This window comes from Canis lupus, chromosome 14 (assembly GCF_003254725.2).
Source record: "Canis lupus dingo isolate Sandy chromosome 14, ASM325472v2, whole genome shotgun sequence".
Lineage (NCBI taxonomy): Eukaryota > Metazoa > Chordata > Mammalia > Carnivora > Canidae > Canis > Canis lupus.
In genome coordinates this window covers 446,361-460,623 of record NC_064256.1, presented here as the reverse complement: position 1 = coordinate 460,623, position 14,263 = coordinate 446,361, and the positions used below count along the sequence as shown (strand labels likewise).

Sequence of the window (14,263 nt, the reverse complement as noted above, 5' to 3'; positions counted from 1 at the left end):
TCTTCCCTTGGTGTGCCAGAGGCCAGCTGGGTATGTGTGTGTGGGTCTGTGTGTGGGTACCCTGTTCTGTCCCGCTCATCCGTCCACGCCTTCTCTTGGGCATGATGGGCTCTTCCACCTAATTCTTTTTCAAGGCTCTTCAGGCCTTGGATGGTCTGCACCTTCACATATAAATTTCAAAGGAAGTGTGTGTCTACCAGAGCCTTACATTTTTTTCTCTTTCTTTTTTTCATTTCTCAAGAGCATGATGGTTTATTGTGTAAACAAGGATTATAAATTTCTCTACCTACACTGACAGGCAAATTCTCTTTTAAGTCAGTTGTACTTTCAACTTTAAAATTGAGGATATGAGTGTGAGCTTGTCTACGTAATTCTTTTTTTTTTTTTTTAAGATTTTATTTATTTATTCATGAGAGACACGGAGAGATAGAGAGGCAGAGACACAGGCAGAGGGAGAAGCAGGCTCCATGCTGGGAGCCCAACGTGGGACTCAATCCCAGGTCTCCAGGATCATGAGCAGACTCCAGCATCACGCCCCAGGCCAAAGGCAGGTGCTAAACCGCTGAGCCACCCAGGGATCCCCTGTCTACATAATTCTGCAAACACATGGAGAGACTTCTTTTTTAAACAAATTTATTTAATTAATTTATTTTTTAAAGATTTTACTTCTGAGAGAGAGAGAGAGAGAGAGAGGCAGGGACACCGGCAAAGGGAGAAGCAGGCTCCATGCAGGTAGCCCAATGTGGGACTCGATCCCAGGATCACGAGCTTGTCTACATAATTCTTTTTTTTTTTTTTTTTAAGATTTTATTTATTTATTCATGAGAGACACAGAGAGGGAGAGAGGCAGAGAGACAGGCAGAGGGAGAAGCAGGCTCCATGCAGGGAGCCCGATGTGGGACTCAATCCCAGGTCTCCAGGATCATGAGCTCGAGCTGCCCATGTCACTTATTTTAAACAGGCTCCATGTACTTGTGGAAGTGTAGAGCTCGTCAGTTTTGCGCTACCTCATTTTGTGTTAGTTCAATATGTGACATTAAGAGGCTTGTCTTGTATCGGAAAAAAATTGTGGGGAGATGCATCACCTAAAACAATAGAAACATTAAGTGGGAGGAGAGAGTGTCTGAGAGACCAGAGTATCAATTTAGGAAAATCTCTAACCTGCAAAACATAGTCATAAACAGAAGTTTCCAGTATATAATGGGGAAGACCGTGAACTAAGTTTTTCAGCTTAGACTTTCCTGCAAAGAAACATATCTACAGGATTCGTTCTAAGTGTAACTCAGAGGAAAACTATGGTTCATTTTCCAGAAACCTACTTTTTGGCCAGAGAGTAAGCCAGGTAGGGTATAGTCCATAGGGAGGAGTCCCTTACAGGAGAGAACACAGTGAGAAGATGATGAGGGGTGTGAGTTGGGTCAGTACAGGCAGGTGTGTGTCCTGAAGAGAAGGACACAGGCGGGTAAGGGCGATGCAGCTGCAGCACGCAGCCCACGGTGAACCTTGGTCAGGCTTCCTAGAGGCAGAGAACATGGATGGAAACTCAGAGCTCGAGCTGTCCATGGACACCCAGCCCTTCTGGGGAGAAGAGAGTCTGATCCCAATGCTGAAGTCTGTGAATGAGATGTGATACCATACGGGGGGGAGGGGAGAGAGACACACGGAGACAGAGACAGAAGGAGGGAGGGAGGAAGGAAGCTTATTTGAGTTCTTTGGGTTTTTTTTAGATTCCACATCTGAGTAAAATCCTGTAATCAAGAAATAAATGTCTGTCTGTGACTCATGTCACTCTGTATAATGCCTGGGAGGTTTGTTCACGTTGCAGATGGCAAGGTTCTGTTCTTTATATACCTGAATACTATTCCCTTGTACATACACCATATGTTTATCCATTCCCTGGTCGGTGTCAGGGCTTCTGTAGATACTGCTGCTCTGAACATGGGGGTGTAGAGGTCTTCTCAGCTTAGTGCTTTCATTTTCTTTAGATAGATACTCAGAAGTGGAGTTGCTGCATCCTATGGCATTTCTGTTTTTCACTGAGAAGCCTCCACACTGTTTCCCACAGTGGCTGCACCAGCTTACATTGCCCCCAACAGAGCATGAGGGCTCCCCTTTCCCTGCACCCTCTCCAATACCTGTTGTTTCTCATTTTTCTGATCCTAGGCATTCTGACAGGTGTGAGGTGGTACCTCACAGTAGTTCTGACTTGTATTTCCCTGAGGCTGAGTGATGTGGAGTATCTTCTCAGGTGCCAGTTACTGTCTGCATGTCTTCTTTGGAAAAATGTCCATTCAGATCCTTTCTCCCTCTGCCCCTCCCTAACCCTGCCCATGCACTCTCTCCCTGCCAAAAAATAAAAAATAAAACCTAAAGGAAATATCATGACCGGTTGTTGGAGTTTACTGGTTTTTGTAGGCATGAATTGAAATGGTGGTTGTGTTTTCTAAAAACTTGTCCACATCATCTTAGTTCTCAATTTCATTGTGATGAGATTGCTCATGATATCATTTTTTTTTAAAGATCTTATTTGTTCATTCATGAGAGACACAGAGAGAGAGAGAGAGACGGGCAGAGACACAAGCAGAGGAAGAAGCAGGCTCCATGCAGGGAGCCCAACGTGGGACTCCATCCCGGGACTCCAGGACCACGCCCTGGGCCGAAGGCAGGCGCCAAACCACTGAGCCATCCAGGGATCCCATAATAATATTTTTTTAAAAAAGATTTTACTTATTTATTCATAAGAGACACACAGAGAGAGGCAGACACAGGCAGAGGAAAAGCAGGCTGCCTGCGGGGAGCTCGATGCAGAACTCGATCCCAGGACCCCAGGGTCATGCCCTGAGCTGAAGGCAGGCTGAGCTACCCAGGTGCCCCATGATATCATTTTTTTTTTAAATCATCTATATTGATGCATCCATGTAAAGTGCATAATCCAGTGAGTTCGGGGAAGTGTCTGCTTGTGTTTTCCTTCTGTAACCATGCTGCGCATCAGATCCCTGGGACTCTCTCTTGTCATGAAGGATGATGTTTGTCCTCATCCGCTTGCCCCTGGCAGCTACCATTTGACTAATTACTGTGAATCTGACCCTTTCTTTTTCTGCCTCGGTTGGGCCACATGGGTTCATTTGGCCACAATCCCTTACGGCCATGTGGTTTACAGAGAGTGCTCCTGATCTGTAGGCTGTCACTTCACCTTATCCACAGTTTCACCTGCTGCACAGAAGCTAGGGCTTCCATGTGGTTCTCCCTACCACAAGCTCTTGGCACTTGTGCTTGGGCATCAGGTCTAAAAAATCTTTGCCAAGGCCAATGTCAGGGAGAACTTCCACTGTGGACATCCAACACTGTCTGTTGAGGGGGCTGCCCCTCACCCATCGAGTGGTCTCAGTGAGACCTGGGCCTTCCTGCCCGTCATGACGACACTACAAAGATGCTCACGTGGATTGCATCTTTCCATGCTGTCAGCTTTATTGTATCATAAAGGAAAAGTTAATCACAATATAAAGCAGGTTCAGGGATCCTGACTCAATGACATTTCACCAAGGGAGTAAACTTGGCTCCTTACCTGGCACACAGAGCAGGACAAGAGATGGTGTTCACATGGGAGACATACTTTTAATGAAAAGCTATGTTCTCCAAAACCAACAACACAACGCAGAGAAGGGAGTGCCGTTTATCGCAGTGTGGGAATCCCTCTAACACAAGCTGCACCCCAGACAGCTGGGTTCTTGGCACAACGCTGCAGAGGGGAGGCCTGAGGCCGTGGGTAAGATGCAGATGGCATTTTCCGTGAGGACTGTCCTGACTGCTGGGTCCTTCGAAGGGCCCATGGGGTGCAGGGACCCCCATGGTGAGAGCCACAGCGTGGGCTCGCTTCTGCTTTGAACAGAAGGCGTGCTGGAGAGCCTCGTCAGGGCAATGCCTGACCCCAGGCCTGGGAAGCCACTGCTGCCCTAGCTGGCTCCTCACTGCGGTCCTCACACTGGCATCCAACTTAGCCCCCCACGCCCCCCCACGCCCTCCTCTGGGTCCCCTATCCCCTCTCTGTCCTTGGACTTGCACTGGAGCACTGGCTCTCTTGGGCCTCCAGCCTGCTCACCCAGGTGAACATGGATGGGCCTGTGTTGGTTCTGTGTCTCTGGGGAATGCTCGTACCAGTGTCTTCCATGGCAACAGCTGAGGAGCTGCCAGTGTTTCTGGTGCTCTGCCCTGACTTACTTGACGCTCACCATGTTTTGCCACCACCACTGCCCTAACTGTCCCTGTACTGTGGTACATGCGTGTAGGAACTCCTGAAAGGCATGTGTGTGGCGGCATCATTTCCAAAGTTTGTGTCTGGTATCTTTTCTTGGGCAGCCACTACAAATCTCAGTGTGGTCAAGGGAGTTTTGTTCTCCTCTAGGATGGCTGCTGGGGACATCATCCTGTGACAGGTGTGAAGTGGTGACATCATTTGTGTTTCAGAGGAGAGCTGCTGGTTCTGGTTTCCAGGCTTTCTGTGGTTCCACTCCATCCCATTCCATTTCCTTCTCTTCCCTTCATCCAGCCCTGAGCCACAGTTTTATCACTGAAGCTTCCTGACAAGCTCCCTGGCTTACTCAAGACAGGCTGATGTTTTCAAGGGCAGCCTTGGGCCGGAGCCTTCCTTGCCTGGGTTCCTCCAAGCAGAGCTTGAGAGCCCTTGGGGTGTGCGCCGTGCCCTGTACAGCGGCCTGGGCTGCTTGCTTGGCTCTCCTACGCTGGAGCCGCTGCTCTGCCAGGGCCTGGGTGCTGTGTCTGCAGTGCCTCCATGGATAGGTGCGGCCTCTGAATGTGGTGGGCGCTTGCTGGGAACCCAGGGCCCGTGCTGCTTCAGGGGTTAGCACCCCCGACGTGGCTGTGGAGTGAGCAGCACTGGCGCATACCCCACCTGCTGATTGCTGATGGGGAGCCTGTCCTCTTGGCCTCGCTGAGCAGCCAAGCTGGAGCACATGGCCAGACAGCACCACATGCTCACTGTCATACCTGTTTTCATAGATGTTCCCGAATCTGGGTCTCTTCGTGGGCTCCCTGCCCTGAGGAGATGCTTCCAGAGATTATACGTGTTTTTTGAGTTGGTTTTCACCTGCCCATTATACCTGGTCTGCCGCCGAGCAAGTCCCTGCAAGTGGGACCTTGGTACCTTGTTTCTGTATGGAGGTCGGGGCCATGGTTCTCGGGGACAAGGCCTGGGGGCCCTGCTGCCCGGCCTACCCACCCCAGGAGTGGTGATCCGATGGCTCTGGGCTGTGGCCTGGGCACATGTGGGACACTGTAGATGCTAATGTGTTGCCAGGGGTGACAGCACTCTTATGCACTGTGAACATGTTGGAGGGACCTGCCAGCTGGGAAGGTGTCTGTGGGCCCCCAAGGTGTTGCAGACCTGCTCTGGAGACACACCAGCTTCATCCCAGTGTGGACTGACCACATCCAACAAAATAGAGGATCAGAGGATCGACACACCTCTGGACATAAGTTACAAAATGTGTGATTTCCCCCTGGTCTTGGTTAAACAGTATTTCCACGGGGTACAGGGATGATTCCAGTGATGGGAGGGCCTGGGGCAGGTGGACCCTCTTAGCACTGGGTGACTGCTGCAGGCAGCTCGTGCTTTGGGAAGCAGAAGCACTGTTTCATCAACAGGTTCAGCATTTACCGGGGCACCTGGGGCACCTCCATCAGTAGGATCGTTGAGTTCAAGCCCCATGTTGGACTGTGGAGCCTAATTAAAAAAAAAAAATTTAGAAATGTTCAGCACTTGTGATATCCATCATACAAGGGGTGGTTTATCAGAATGTCACAGGGTGAAAACCAGAAAGCCCAGCTAGTGCCATTCACTGGCTGGACAGTGTGGCCGTAGGTGTGCAGGTGACGTGATGGCTTCACTCATCTTCACACTTTCATTTTCCACAAGGGCCACTTCCTCAGGGAAGTTTTGTTACAATTGCCACTCCCCTCGAGCTTTCAGAACCGATGGGACCCGGGGTGTTTTCCGACAACAACCAATTCTCTGATTTTCCATGGACACCAGCGTGGGGGTGGGGGGGTTTGGGGGACTACATTTAACTCAGGTCTGACCTTGTCTGTGTGGTGTTGGCGTCAGGCCCCATGGGATCAGGGCTCTCAGGCCACAGGGCCATCTCACCGCAGATGCCAATCCCCGTGTCACCTGTGCTCCGACCCACAGGCTGCAGGTCGGCAGTCCCCAGGGCCCCCACCCTGGATTCCACTATGTGCTGGAGCAGCTCATGGATTCCAGGGACACAGTTATGGACGGTTACTGGCTTCTTACACAATGAAGGATGTGATGCAGGGCACTCATGAGCAGTCAGGTAGACAGGCACACAGGTGAGGTCTGGGAGGCCCCGAGCACAGGAGTGTCCTTCCCTGTGGACTTGGGGTGCCCCTCCCTCCCCACACTGGGAGGCATGAACCCAGAAGCTCCCCGAATGCCCTGCACCTGGAATTCCTGTGGGAGCTTTATCCAGGAGGCATGAAGGATGAGGAACCTGCCCCTAGGGTGGACGTGGGGCTGGAAATTCCAGGCTTCTGGTCCAGCTTCATCCTCCTGGTGACCAGCCCCCACCCCGGAGCCTACCCAGAGTGGCCTGCTTAGAGTGCGGGCTGCTGCTGTTGCCGGGGCCTTCCCAGGGGGCTAGGAGCTCTGTGTCAGGAACCAGGATGAGACCAGATGCCACAGGTTGAGCCGTGTGGGCAGCCCAGCTGCCTAGCACCTGGCCCTGGCTCCCCAGCAGGCTCGGCTATGGGCAGGCACAGCCCTCCCTAAGATTCTGTGATTGCCTCTGAGTCGACCTGGTTGGGGCTTTGTGATCCTCTAAAAGCCTAGTACAAAATGCTTCATGACTCAGATGTGACAGCCATGGGTTCACACATGTGGCTGTGGCTCTTCGGATGAGCAGTCGGTTCCTCAGTCCTCTGGGGCTGCTGAGATGGGACAGTGCAGATGGGACTCTCGTAAAGACATTTCTCAGGGCTTTGGAGGCTGGGTGTTGGAGACGCTGCCATGTCTATGGAGGCTTGATTCCCAGGTCACAGGTGGTGTCACAGGTGACGTCCTTCACTGTGCCCTGTGACGGAAGGGGTGAGGGTGCTCTCTGGCACCCCCTTCACGAGGGCACAAATCCCATCCTGGGGACTCACCCTCAGGACCTCATCACCCCCTGAAGGCCCTGCCTCCAGGACCATGGCACTGGTGGCAGTGTATGAATTTGGGGGGGGGGCAGCTCTCCAGTGTGTGGGTTTAGCATCCAGGGTGGTGCTGGGGTACCTGAGGGAGCAGTCAACATTTGGTCTAAAGCAAGCCCACCTGTGAGTCTGTTGGGTCCGCACCACAGGCCAGGAAAGCTTGGGGTCCTCCTGGAATCAAGGGGTCTCTAGGTTTGGTTCACACTTGAGTTCTCAGTGAAGAAAACACCTATGTCTTCCCCCTACTCAGAATACACACAGCCCGTTTGGGAGTGGGGACAGCCTTGTGGGTTGACAGAAGGTCAGCAGGGTCCTACAGGTGCAGAGCTGCCCTCCTCCTGCTCCTGAGGCCCCCAACCCATCTTAGGAAGGAGGCAGAAGCTGCACCTTGGCACGCTTTGTCTTGGGCACAGGTGAGGTTTTACGATGCAGCCAGTAAGGTATGCTGTGCACCTGGATACCCTGGAGGTAACATTTGGGACCACACCCAGAAGGCATGCTGCACACTTGGATACCTTGGAGGTAGCCCTTGGGACCACACCCAGAAGACTGGCTTTCAGGGGCCCCAGCTCAGCCAAGGCCCTACCTAGCCAGAATCCTGAGGACACGTGCACATGGCCTCGTGCATATGGCCTCGGTGAAGCAGGAGCTCGCTGCCTGCACCTGCACCAGGGATGCACTTCCTCAGGAGGGGTCTGCATTTCCCTGGAAAGCTTTGCTGACCCCTGACTGGAGCACAGCCTCCCCAAAGATGATCCCCAGTTTCCCTCTGGAGCTGAGGTTCCCTCCGGGCGAGCCCGGTCCTGCCCACTGGTCCTCATGGCCACAGATGAAGTCCTGGGTCCTTAATGCACCTCATTTCTGGCAGCAGGTGCTGTACCCTCATAGCACACACATTTGGGGGCCTCCTTCCTTCACTCTTGTCTTGGAAACAGAAAGGTGAGGCTGTTTGGAGTATGTTTAGGAGAAAGAGAGAAAGAGGATCAGAGACTCCTCCATGGTCCAATTTTCTTCTGTTGACCAAGCTCACCCAGCAACAGCACAGTCACCTGGGAGGGAGCAAGCACTTGGTCTCCGGCGGGCGTGGAACCGGGGAGGCACGTGGAGGGGAGAAAGCCCGTGGTCTCCCAGCGGTGCTGTGTGCCTGAGACCCACCTGTTAGTAACCTTGTGGACCTTGTGGACGAGTTCTCTGCACACCTGACTCTGGGAATCTGCGCCTGTGGGGTTCCTGTTGTGGCTCCCCACCCCATGGCTCCCTAGCCGCAGCACTCCCTGGATCCGCGCAGCGGTCATTGTGCCAGTGGATCACCGCATGCAAGGGACCCAGGATGTCCCTGTGGTCCCTTTGCTCCCCAGGAGCCCCTCTCACTGCCTGGCTCTGGGTCCCTTTCCCCTGCTTGACCCCTGGCCCTCACCCTCAGCTCCTGGCTGGAAGCTCAGCCTCTCATGGTGGGGAGCAGGTGGTGTGGGCACCAGGAACTGGCCGGATGGGAGGCCTGCATGTGTGCAATCCCACCACTGCCCTTAAAGCAGCGGCAGTTCTTTCGGAACTTTACTTGGAAACCACCATTTCCCCCACTAATGTCCCCATTTTGTGCCTGGGTCTGCACAGGCTGTGTCATCACACCTCCCTGGTCTCATGGCCATTGGTCAGTCACTCAGGGAGAAAGGTGTGACCCATCAGCCGTGTGAACAAGCAAACCATGCCCCCTGAACCACAGTCCACCTGCTGCAAATTGCAGACACTCCGTCCTGGGGACTGTCCATGTCTCTGGAGGGAACACCAGAAGGTGACGGGGGCTTGCCTTCCCGAGAGGAGCATTTACACCACACATGGGCCAAGTCAGGGAGAGTGAAGCAGGTTCCCCTCCCCCACCGAGTGCACCATGTTCCCCTTAGGAGCACTGCCAGCTACCACAGGAGCTCGTGGTAGAGCTTCCAGGCCCGGAGTTTGCAGCCTGGTCCCTGCTCCTGGGGGAGCCGTGCGGGTCATGGCCAGAGGAAGGGGCTCAGGCCTGGGATGCCTGTGAGCATGGGGCTCCCTGCAGACGGAGCACTTACAGCCCAGGGAGGCTAGTCCTTCTAGTCAGGGCCGACGTCCAATACTGTGGAGTGCAGCCAGTGTGGGGGATCTGACTAGAGGCAGGGAGCACCAGCAGAGGGCTGTCCCACAGGAGCCCTCTGCTGTGTGGGCAGGGGCAGCAGCAGTGACACGCGATCTGTGATGTGGCACAGGCGGTGTGTGTGTGTGTGGGAGCTGAACTGCAGCTGCCACTTCCTAGGACCAAATGTCTGTCCTCAAGGGAAGTGGGGACAAGTGACCCCGAGACACAGAGCATGAGATTCAGAGGACATGGAGGGGGACAGAGGACGACAAGGGTGAGCTGTGGAGGGACAGGACAGGCAGGGCAACAGAGGAGGAGGGTGAGCTATGGAGGGACACAGGACAGGGAGGGGGACGGAGGAGGAGGAGGGTGAGCTGTGGAGCAGGACAGGGAGGAGGACAGAGGAGGAGGAGAGTGAGCTGTGGAGGGACATAGGACAGGGAGGGGGACAGAAGGAGGAGGGTGAGCTGTGGAGGGACACAGGACAGGGAGAAGGACAGAGGAGGAGGAGAGTGAGCTGTGGAGGGACACAGGACAGGGAGGGGGACCGAGGGGGAGGACGATGAGCTGTGGAGGAACACAGGACAGGGAGGGGGACAGAAGGAGGAGGGTGAGCTGTGGAGGGACGCAGGACAGGGAGGAAGATGGAGGAAGAAGAGGGTGAGCTGTGGAGGGACGCAGGACAGAGAGGAGGATAGAGGAGGAGGAGGATGAGCTGTAGAGGGACACAGGACAGAGGAGGAGGAGAGTGAGTACCCCTCGTATGCTGGTGTTAGGGGGGTCAGTGCAGTGACATCCTGGCCTGGGCCGGGACTGGGAGCAGTGTCCTCAGGGAGCAGGGGGTCCCCCAGTGCTGCCCCCTCTGTTCACTGGGGCACATTGAGGGGGGCTGCATCTGTACCTGGGAGACACCTCAGCATCCCAGGGTCTGCAAGCATCGCCTTCCCAGATGACACCTGCCAGCACCCTGAGAAATAAATGTCTTTAACGTCCTGCTGTGTGTGGCCATGATGGTGCCTGATTCTGCATCTCCAGGGCTTCTGGTCTGGGCTCAGACTCAGTTTCCCCATGCTTGGGGGCAGGGGTGAGGCTGGGCAGCAGAGCCTCCCCCATCCTGCCTACCCTTGTTTCCACCCCTTGGGTGCTTGGACCCAGGCCCCGGCCACCCGCTGGGCTGGGTGTCAGCAGGTGGATACTGCAGGAGAGGCCCCCGGGGCAGGCGGATATAAGCAGCCTGCTGGGTATCTTGCCGTGGTCCCCACCCCTAGATGAGCTCCTTGATGGGGGGGGGGTCTCAGACCTGAGCCTCGGGGGGTAGGGGGCAGCCCCCTCCCAGGAGACCCAGGACATCCACAGGGGCCTCTGGGTCCTGGTGAGGCCCTCACCAGGCAAGGGCCACCTTTCCTCCAGGTGGGCCTGGCGTATTGTCCCTGCTTGTCCCTGCAGCAGGACCAAGGGAATGGAGGGGGACAGCCTTTCTGGGGACATAGCAGTGCTCACCATTGTCCTGCCAGCCATCCCCCTGGGCCTGGGCCCTTGTCCATGGCCAGTGAGGTCCCTGGATGGGTTCTCAGGGTGTTCACCCCCATTTACAGGTGCTGGGGGCACCCAGCCAGGCCAGGTGCTGCCCAGAGGGACCAGGGATAAAGAAGCTGCCTTGGGCATGGTGTGGTGGGGATGGATGGGGGCTGATGCTGGGGTGTGCAGGGCTTCTGGGTGCCACCTCCACCCAGACTCCAGGACCCTCAGGTGGCAGTGCCCTCAGCATGGCCTGAGTCCATCTGCCCTCTGGGGGTTCTGGGTTTCCCTCTGCCCCTGGGCAGTCCTGGGCGTCCTCTGGCACTTTCTGGGTCCTCTCTGGGTGGTTCCAACCCCCCCTCTTCCCCTTGGACTGTCCTGGGTGCCTTCTGGCATTTTTTGGGTGTCCTCTGGGTGGTCCCAAGTCCCCCTCTCCCCCCTGACAGTTCTGGGTGCCCTCTGACACATTCTGGGTGCCCTCTGGGTGGTCCCAAGTCCCCCTCTCCCCGCTGGATTGTCCTGGGTGCCCTCTGGTGCATTCTGGGTCCCCTCTGCCTAGTACTCCAGGATGCTAGTCTGAGCAGGGTTCCCCACCAGGTGGGGTCCCGGCCTCACCCACACCATCGCTGCCCCCCACCCCCACCCCTGGCCACCCAGAGCCTCTGCCCTTTGCCTCCCTGGGGCTGGGGGTGAAACCAAATCCCGGCTCTGACACTCAGGCTATTTTGGAGCTGGGCTGGGCTGGGCTGGCCAGCCGTGGGGGCGGGCCCAGCCTTCTCCAGCTGACAGCGTCCGCCTGTCCTTTCGTCCCCATCCAGTCTGAGGACCGGCCAGAGAGTGGGCTGCTGGGTGGGAGCCGTGTCGGTCCTGGGCCTGTGGAGGGAAGTGAGACCCAGCAGCCCCTGCCCACCGTTTGCACCCCCCACGTGGGAGCTGCTCCCAGCCTCCCCGTAGAGACAGGTGAGGAGGCCTACAGGCAGGGTGGGGGCTGAGCGGGACCTAGGCCCTCTCCCCCAGGGCTGTCCAGTTGAAGGTCAGAACTCTGGGGTACAGAGGGGCCTGGTGGGGGGGTGTCCAGCCAGGCCGTGTAGCTCCATGGGTTGGGGCCCTGGAACCCAGCCCCTGATGCCCTGGTGACTTGAGCTGGGCCCTCACGCAGGGTGGGAGGTCAGGGGCCATGCAGGCCTCCACCTTCTCCTCTGCTGCCCCCTGCTCAGAGGGAGGCCTGGGGGTCTGGCCGGCCCTGCCCCCAGCCTGCTAGGATGGATGCCCGCTGACAGCTGGGGCTATTTTGGGCCTGTTGGCTCAGCAGAGGGGACAGCCAGAGGGGCACTGACACCTGACTCCAGGAAAGAATTTCCCCGGGAGTTCGGGAAGCCGCCAGCCCAGGGGTTTAGGGAAGGTCTTTTCTAGAAGAGGAGTGCGGGGGACAGGGGTGGGGGCAGCGGGGGCTCCAGGGATGCGTCAAGGTTGTGCAGTGAGGCTGCCAGCAATTCCCCATGCTTGGTTCATCTGGGAAATGGTCCAGGGGCCCCATGAGGAGGCCCCAAGGTTGGCCAAATTCTAGAAAAACAAGGATGGAGGCTGTGAGCAGGGTTCAGGTTGGTCCTAGGGACTTGGAAGCTCTGGAGGCATGACCCCAGATGGGGCTGGGGAGGTCATGGTCGCCATGTAGCCATGTGGAGGGAGGCTCCTGCTAGTGGCAGATTGGGGCCTTCAAGGGGTGAGGAGTGCGAATGGGGTCCACACTGAGGGAGGAAGGGGCTTCCCTGGGAGGCTGGGGCTGAGGTGCTGGCCCCATGTCCCCTCCTGAGTGTCCCGTCTCTGCCATCACTGTTGCATGTTCATGCCCAGGAGGAGTTCTGCCCCCCGCTCCAGGGTTCTGGAGTCCTTGGTCAGCATCTAGGGTGCCATGACCCTACTGAGCAGAGGGGGTACCTGCCTGGAGGGGGCCCCCAGGCCTCATGGGCTGCTGCACTGAGCTGGGGAACACAGGCCCCATGCCAGGGAGCCGGGCATCAGCACCAGCCCTGAGGCCTTTGAGGATCTTGGGGTCTCCACCCACCCTTGCAGGCCAGAGTGCTATCACCTGCCGAGTGCTGGGCTGGCTCCCTCTAAGCACGTGCAGTGATGGGAGCTCCCTCTCCCATCCTGGTCCTGGCTCCCAGAGGCCACAGCTGTGGAGGTGGCCCTCTGACCCTGCCCACTCGTGAGCTCAGAGCACCTAGCTCCCATACCTGCTCCCGCAGTGGCTGGTGGGGGGTGTGAGGTGCACTGTCCTGGCTCAGGGGACCCCTGGGCCAACTGCAATCCAGGGGAGGGTCACTGGGAGCTCAGAGCGCAGGGCCTCTGGAAACCTGGTGTCAGAGTAACCCTTCCCCAGAGGGACATCGAGGCCCAGGAGGGCATCCATGGAGGCGGGGCCCGGGTAGCCACTCGCCTGGGTCCTCCCAGCCCCAGAACTTGGCCAGGCAGTGGGGGGTAGGGGACAGAGGTGCTGACTCCACAGTGAGTCAGCAGGCTGCTGCGGACTCACCTCCTCGAGGGGGATTAAGGGGATTAGGCCCTGAATCACAGGATGTCACCCCACTCGTCCCCAGTGGGCAGTCCGTGCTGGAAGCCCAGCCCCGGATTGAGGAGGGCGCTCAGGCGTTTGGGGCCAGCCCTGAGCCCAACAGGCTGCTGTTCTTACTGAAGCCAGGGGTGGGTGGGGTGGAGGGTAGGCCAGGCCCGGCTCACCTAACCCACCTGTGCTGAAGGCCAGCCAGGCCCTGCCGGGATGGGCAGAGGCCAGTCACCTGAGGACTTTGGTTTGTGTGGTGCCAACCCTGTCCCCGCAGGGAGCCAGCCAAAGTCTGTAGGTTGACCGGGCCCTGCCGGCCAACCTGGCCAGCCTCAGCCTGGACCGCCCAGATTCTTCTGGAGTACTCTGTGCCTGTCCTTCCTGCCCGCTGACTGTGGGCTGTCCCAAACCAGGATCAGGTGCTCGCAGGAAGGGGGTGTGGGCAGCTCGTGGGCTTCAGCACTCAGACGGTGGCAGGATTTCCATTCTTCCCCTGCTCGGGGTTAAAGGGACTGGAACTCCCAGGAGAGGCACTGGCAGCTGCAGGTGGGACTTCTGTCATGGGCACTGCCTGGGCAAGCAGGGCAGGGACCCACAGAGGAAAGGAGAGCCTCCTGGGGTGGAGAATCCCGGTGACCTCGGGAGTAAGCAGTCAGAGAGGGGCTGGGCTAGCAGCAGGTGCCCAGCACAGGCCTCCCAGGGCCCGCCCTGCCCAGGTGGGAGAACCGCCTCCTCTTGGGGCAGGAGACACAGGCAGATTGGAGGCTCAGCATCCAGGAGGCTGCGGTGTGTCAGGGAGGGGGGCTGGTGCCTGGATGCAGCTGGGGGGGGGCACACACAGGCGGGTCTGT

General features: G+C 57.0%; 1 protein-coding gene across 2 annotated transcripts in view; it reads left to right on the top strand.

The window, feature by feature from the left end:
* Window positions 1-11,660: 11,660 nt before the first annotated feature.
* Window positions 11,661-14,263, top strand: part of OBSCN (obscurin, cytoskeletal calmodulin and titin-interacting RhoGEF) — a 132,925-nt gene continuing 130,322 nt past the window's right edge. The window contains exon 1 of one of the 2 annotated variants that reach the window (XM_025454938.3): window positions 11,661-11,809. The gene's annotated coding sequence lies outside the window, so the exon portion shown is untranslated. The remainder of the gene's footprint in view (window positions 11,810-14,263) is intronic. The other variant, XM_049093447.1, reaches the window with a different exon arrangement.